The sequence below is a fragment of the Mastigoproctus giganteus genome, chromosome 12 (assembly GCF_048544385.1).
Source record: "Mastigoproctus giganteus isolate SK-2022 chromosome 12, ASM4854438v1, whole genome shotgun sequence".
Taxonomy (NCBI): Eukaryota; Metazoa; Arthropoda; class Arachnida; order Uropygi; family Thelyphonidae; genus Mastigoproctus; species Mastigoproctus giganteus.
The window spans coordinates 108,835,863-108,841,862 of record NC_143586.1 but is presented as its reverse complement, the minus strand read 5'-3'; the positions used below and the strand labels follow the sequence as shown (position 1 = coordinate 108,841,862).

Below are 6,000 nucleotides of genomic sequence, written 5' to 3'. Positions count from 1 at the left end.
TGCCATTAGCCCCGAGTTCCTGTTTATGGATGATAACGGCACACACACCATCGCACTGCAGCTGTTGATATGCTTTTAGAAAGTGAGGACATTATTCGTATGGATTGGCCTGCCCGTTTCCGTCGATCTAAATCCCATCGAACACATATGGGAAGACGCCTAGCGGTACGTCCACATCCACCAGAAAATTTTCACCAGCTGAAGATGGCGCTGACAGAGGAAATAACGATGTTACCGCAAGAACTTATCAACTACATTGTTCTAAGTATGGACAGGCGGTGCAAAGCCTGCATCGACATTAGGGGTTGCTATATCTCCTACTGAGGACCACCTGTTCCCTTTGTTCCATCTTTGGCAGTGATGCATCTGTATTATGGCAGCCAGTACTATGTTTCCATATTTGAATAAAGTCCCTCTGTACCGTTTTGCTTCCGTTGTTGTGTCGGTGTTGTTTCCTTCATCATTTCTGTACCTCACGAGGTTCTTTTGGTATGCTTTTCCCATATCCAGGCCACTCCTATGAGAAACTACAGGTGAAAACCTGACTGGTCCTTAAAATTTGCACACCAGTGTAATTGATAATAGTTGTTATTATTATTATTATTACTAGACATATAGTGCAAGGAAGCCTGAGGCTTATGCTGCACCAGCCAAAAAAAATTTCTGAGTTACCCTGAGAGAGAGAGAGAGAAGTAGATAGAAGGGAATCACCAAGAAAGAGAAGAATGATGATATCCAGCTCAGGACCCTGGGGATGCCACCAAGTATTGTAGACAGCTTGCAAGGAAGGTTCATGGTGTTTCTATTATCTACCGGAACTAAAAAACATCGTTTGGTAATTCTTTCGAATGCACCAAAAACCCATTATGTTCCCATTAGTCCTCCTCTATTATATTTTCTTTTGAAAAATGCTGATTCATCAATTTCAACTTCGATAAGTGTTCCATTTTCTGAAATCCCCCCCCCCCCCTAGTTAACTATATGAATCAATTATTGATATCATGCAGATCTCCCTCAGATCTTTGCAATTTTCAATAACATTATTTTTATTGATATTTAAATCAAGAACAATGCGATCTTGAGACCAATCTTGGGACCAGAAGTATAGAAATACTGTAATAAATTGGGATAACGATAATCTACTATCATCAAAAAATGATTTATGTCTAATGCTCTTTGTTTTACGGCAAGGTTTCTTACAACCACCATCTAAACTTATCAGTTTTACATTTACTTTTGTAAGTCGCATTTCAAGATTGTCAACTTCACAAAAAGCTGTATTTTGCAAAATGTGATTTTTCGCCAACCAAGAAATTAAGTGATCAGTATTGCCACTGCATAAATTCATCAACTCCGTTAAACGGTAGTTGTTATTTTTGACTTCTTCCTCAGAATAAACTGCATTTGATATGCAATTTGGAAGTTTTTGTCTGGATATAATGTAGGGGTCTTAAATATTTTTATGGCACCCACCTAGGATTTAATCCAAATGAAAATTTAAAAAGTTGGCGGGTTAAGTGTTAAAAATAGCGGATTTTGAGTATGCGGCTAGCGGGAAGTATTAGAGTTGTCTAGTTCGGTGTACACGTTGTATCGTATAACAATGGCGGCAAGTTACGAACGGTTAATCTACGGACACGAGGTATTATTTACTTTCCAAATCGCGCTATCTAAATTCAAAATAAACTACGGAGCTTGACTAGGTCTATAAGCTACTTATTGAAAATAATTTATCGCCAAAGGGCCTGGTGTACTGGGGTCCATGGTTAAGAAAATACAGTACAATCCAGCGAATGTATTTAATTACACAATAAATACAATATAATAAGAAAATAATTTAATCTAACAATTAAGTCAATAAAGTGGCTAAGTATAATTAAAAACTTTGCATTCGCAAACTTTGCGGGAGCTGCAAAACCTGTTCAACACATGGATTTGATACCCTTACCGATACTAAGTAATAACCTACAAAATCTCTATCTAGATTCAGATTAAACTAAAGTATTGTTACTAGGAATATAAAGCAACTCTAAAAAATAAATTAATATGCCAATTAAATCAATAAAAAAGCAAAACCTCTATTTGCTGCAGCCCGTAAAAACTTCGCCTGTTCACCTTTGTGTAATTCTTTTAGCATTCTCAGTCAGTACCTGTCAGGCAGCTCTAAACAGGGATACTTAGATTGTGGATGCTTGATATTTATTGCATCTCGTAAAATGACATTTGACATGATTATAATTTGAAAATTCATGTTTGCAGTGCAGGTTTCTCTGGAGTTACATGAGTTCATAATTTACTTTTATTTTTACATATATGAGAATTAGATAGTATGAACCGGAGCTCTAATGCTCAATACATTCTACGTTGATATCAATATTTGTAAAATAATAAGAGAAGTTTACCTCTATATGATACAAAGAACACTTCCATAAGGAAGGAAAATCGTTTTGCAATTTTTTCGTTATATTAATTTTTTTACTTAATTTAATTGTGTTAAATTGATTTTTAATTATTGTTTACTGTATTATTAAATACAGTACTGTATTATTATTATTTTTAATTGGTTGCATTTTAATTTCTGTTGAGTATCATACGGAAGTATCATACATATCATATTGAGGTAGTAGTAGTAGGTAAACAGTTTTCGTATTTTGTGTGGTACTTTTGAGTTAATGAAATGTGTAATCTGTCTGCCACTAGGACTTTTTGAAGTAATTTTTAGAGTTTTACAGACTGTATTGCATATATTCAAATAAAAATGTTTGAAAATATACATTTATGTAGAATTTCATGTTTAAAAAGAAGAAAAAATTCCCCCCCCCCAAAAAATGGTAGCTTCATGCAGTTTAGAGGGGCAAGAATTTAACTGATTTACTGTGCATTTGGAGTGTTACTGCATCTATCCAACTTTCAAACTGGTGTCATGTTCTGACTCCAGTTTGAAATTGCCCTCCCTGACCATTCCTGTTAAAGCTATAACTATTATATTTGCACAGTCAACTATTATATAGGGAATTTAAAAAAAATAACACCTTGAATTTTATTTTTTATTTTCCACGAAGAGCATATAATTATGCCAATTAAGCATGTGACAATAGTAGATATTCATATACCATCTCTTTCAATTAAAAGGCACCCATGTCAATTTCACTTAGGTTTAGGCACTTTGCCATCTGGGCCTATTTTGTTATATTTGAGTGAAATTTTTGAATTTATTGTTAGAATTGCATTGCACTAATTGTTAATTTAGATTTTACAATTTCTAAATTTAAATTTGGTCTAATCAACTATCCTTCTCAATGGGAAAGTTGTTCATCATCCTTTGTTTAGTCTAAAAGTTGGTATACATCTGAAATGAATGTAAACTGATTTTATCTCACGACAACAAAAAAATAATAATACAACTATTGTAGTGTGAGAAGTAGTAGCACAACTGCAATCATCACAATAAAACATGCATAACGAAGAGTGTGCACCCGATATAACCATTGTTTCTTTTGATTTTAGGCTAAACTGATGATGGGAACCATATTCCCATTGAGAAAAAAACATTTGAATAGGCAGATTTTAAATTCAAAAATTGTGAAATCTGAATGTCAAGAATAGTAACAGTTTATCCAGTTTTAACATCAGATTCAAAAATTTCAGCCCAAATATGACAAAAAGATCCAGGTGGTGTTTGTCACCTGGATCTTTTTGTCTTATAAGTGAGATAGAGCCTTTTAATTGAAACATGTACAGTATGTACATAGCTATACACATAAATCGATTCTTATATATATGTGAATAAAGAGTTAAATTGATTTGCAAGATGCAAGCCAAATGTTTTTGGACTGACCATATGGAGTGCTAACCACGTGGTGCCTCCATAGCCAGGTGGGCAGGAGCAGCAGTGCGTAGCACACGCTTCTTGATTAGACTGGGGTTCGAGCCCGTGACCACCAAATACGGAGGAAGCGGAAAGGTCAGGGAATGACCACTGCATATCCCTGGAGCAATATGGCCTTAGCTGCTAATGCTCCTTTAAAAAAAAAAAAAAAAAAAAAAAGCTAACCACATCTATTATTGCACTGTTGCTGTTAGATACCACCGAACTAATTCATTGTGCGTTAGTGTGGCAAGTTTCATGCCAATGGGACATTGTGCTTTTGTGCACTTGGTGTTTTAGAGCGGTGTTACTCAAAGTTTTATGCTTGCGGACCCATTAAAAACATATATCTCAGAACCAATTTATTATATGTTTACAATTTACCTTTTTTAGACTGACCAAAAAGTAACTGAATAATGAATTGTCACTATTTGTGTATACATTCATTTGACCCCATAGGCTACTAGTGTGAAGAATGATGTTGTTTCTTCATCTCACAAAGTCCTTTAAAGTTGGGAGTGATTGTAGACAACTGAATTCTCGTCTTAGGCACAACGTCCAGTCTGTAACAATATTTAGTTTTGTTTCCACATACCTTGAAAATCCAGCTTTCCACAGATAAGTTGTGGGAAATGGAAGAAGTTTGAGCACAGATATTCTTGAAGAAGACTGCACCAGAATTCAACTAGAGTTGCTCACTGACATCCTCTTTCAAGCTACTATCAGATGTAATATCTATCAAACACTTGTAATTTTGCACAGACATGCCATCTGGTTTCTCTGAAACACAAAGTGGGTTTTGGGCCCAGGCAAGAGTCATCGATAAAAGACGTGAAGTATTTCTGAAATGCCTGTTGTAGTATCATTCAACATTTAAATGTTGAATGATACTACCACAAATAGTTTCTTCCAGGCTAGATTCTGTCTCTATCAAAAAGCCATTCAGAGTTGTAAAGCATTCATACTGCCTTTTTTCTATGCACTGCTTCCAAAATTCGAGTTTACATTGAAAAGATGCAATTCTGTCCCTCGTTGTGGATGTCGACATGCTTTCGCCTTAACATGTGAGATTTAGTTCACTAATTCTTTTAAAAATGTCTGCCAAGTATTCCAATTTCTTCAGCCAAGATTTATTTACCAAAGATTGATAAAGGTAAAATGGATGATCAATAAAAAAAAGAATAAATTTCCGAGCAAAGTTCAAAACTCTAACAAGAACTTTTCCCCTAGAAAGTTGCCGTATTTCTGATGAAGAAGCAGCATTGTGTATCCACTGCCCATTTCTTTGCAAAGTAACTTAAACATTGCTATTAAGTGACTTAGATTTAATGTGGTTCACTATCTTTACAGCGTCATCTAACACAGTTTTAAGTCTGTTTCCATTTGTTTGACGACAAGTGCTTATCGATGAAGTACACAGTGACTACTTGAACAAAGCGGCACCAACTCTTTCATAGGCGCCACCATCCCTACCATTTTTCCTGTCATTGCTTTGGCTCCATCAGTGCATGCACACACTTTTCTCAACTGATTTCATGTTCTATCATGTAACTATTTATGACATTTAAACATTTCTTCTCCAGTCGTGCAACTTTCAAGAGATTTTACAGAGCAGTAAATCTTCCTCGATTTTGTTCTGCAACACATAATGCACAAATATAAGTAATACTGCTGGCCCTGTGATGTCTGTTGATTTGTCAAGTTGCAAAGAAAAAGCAAAGCTGGATTTAATTCATGACACTAGTTGTTTTTCTATATCTCCTGACAGATCTTGAATGCATTATTGAACAACACTATTATTAGATTACTGAACTGTTTATTAAAGTTTCTTTTTTGACTTCACCCTGCACAAGAGTTGCCATTTCCACCACATGTGGTTTAATTAGGATTTCTGCAATTGTATGGGCTTCTCCTGCAAGTGCAGTATAGTTAGTTTAGATTTTACAATTTATCCTGTAGAAAACTTATCCTGTAGGAGGCCTTGGTAACATTTCCATTATCAGTTTTTGAACTTTTTACCATAAGGTGCTGATGGTTTGTTAATGCCTCAAGCTTATGCTAGAAAAAACTAATATCTTTGTCCTTGTATTCAGGGTGATTAGTATCATGATGTCTATGAAGTTTGGTAGGTA

The 6,000-nt window shown here is 35.1% G+C and overlaps 1 protein-coding gene across 2 annotated transcripts in view; it reads left to right on the top strand.

The window, feature by feature from the left end:
- The first annotated feature begins 1,568 nt into the window (after nt 1-1,568).
- The window catches only part of LOC150077331 (single-stranded DNA-binding protein, mitochondrial-like), a 142,063-nt gene continuing 137,631 nt past the window's right edge, over nt 1,569-6,000 (top strand). The window contains exon 1 of one of the 2 annotated variants that reach the window (XM_090386362.1): nt 1,569-1,642. The gene's annotated coding sequence lies outside the window, so the exon portion shown is untranslated. Of the gene's footprint in view, nt 1,643-2,149; nt 2,212-6,000 lie in introns of those variants that run through there. The other variant, XM_090386363.1, reaches the window with a different exon arrangement.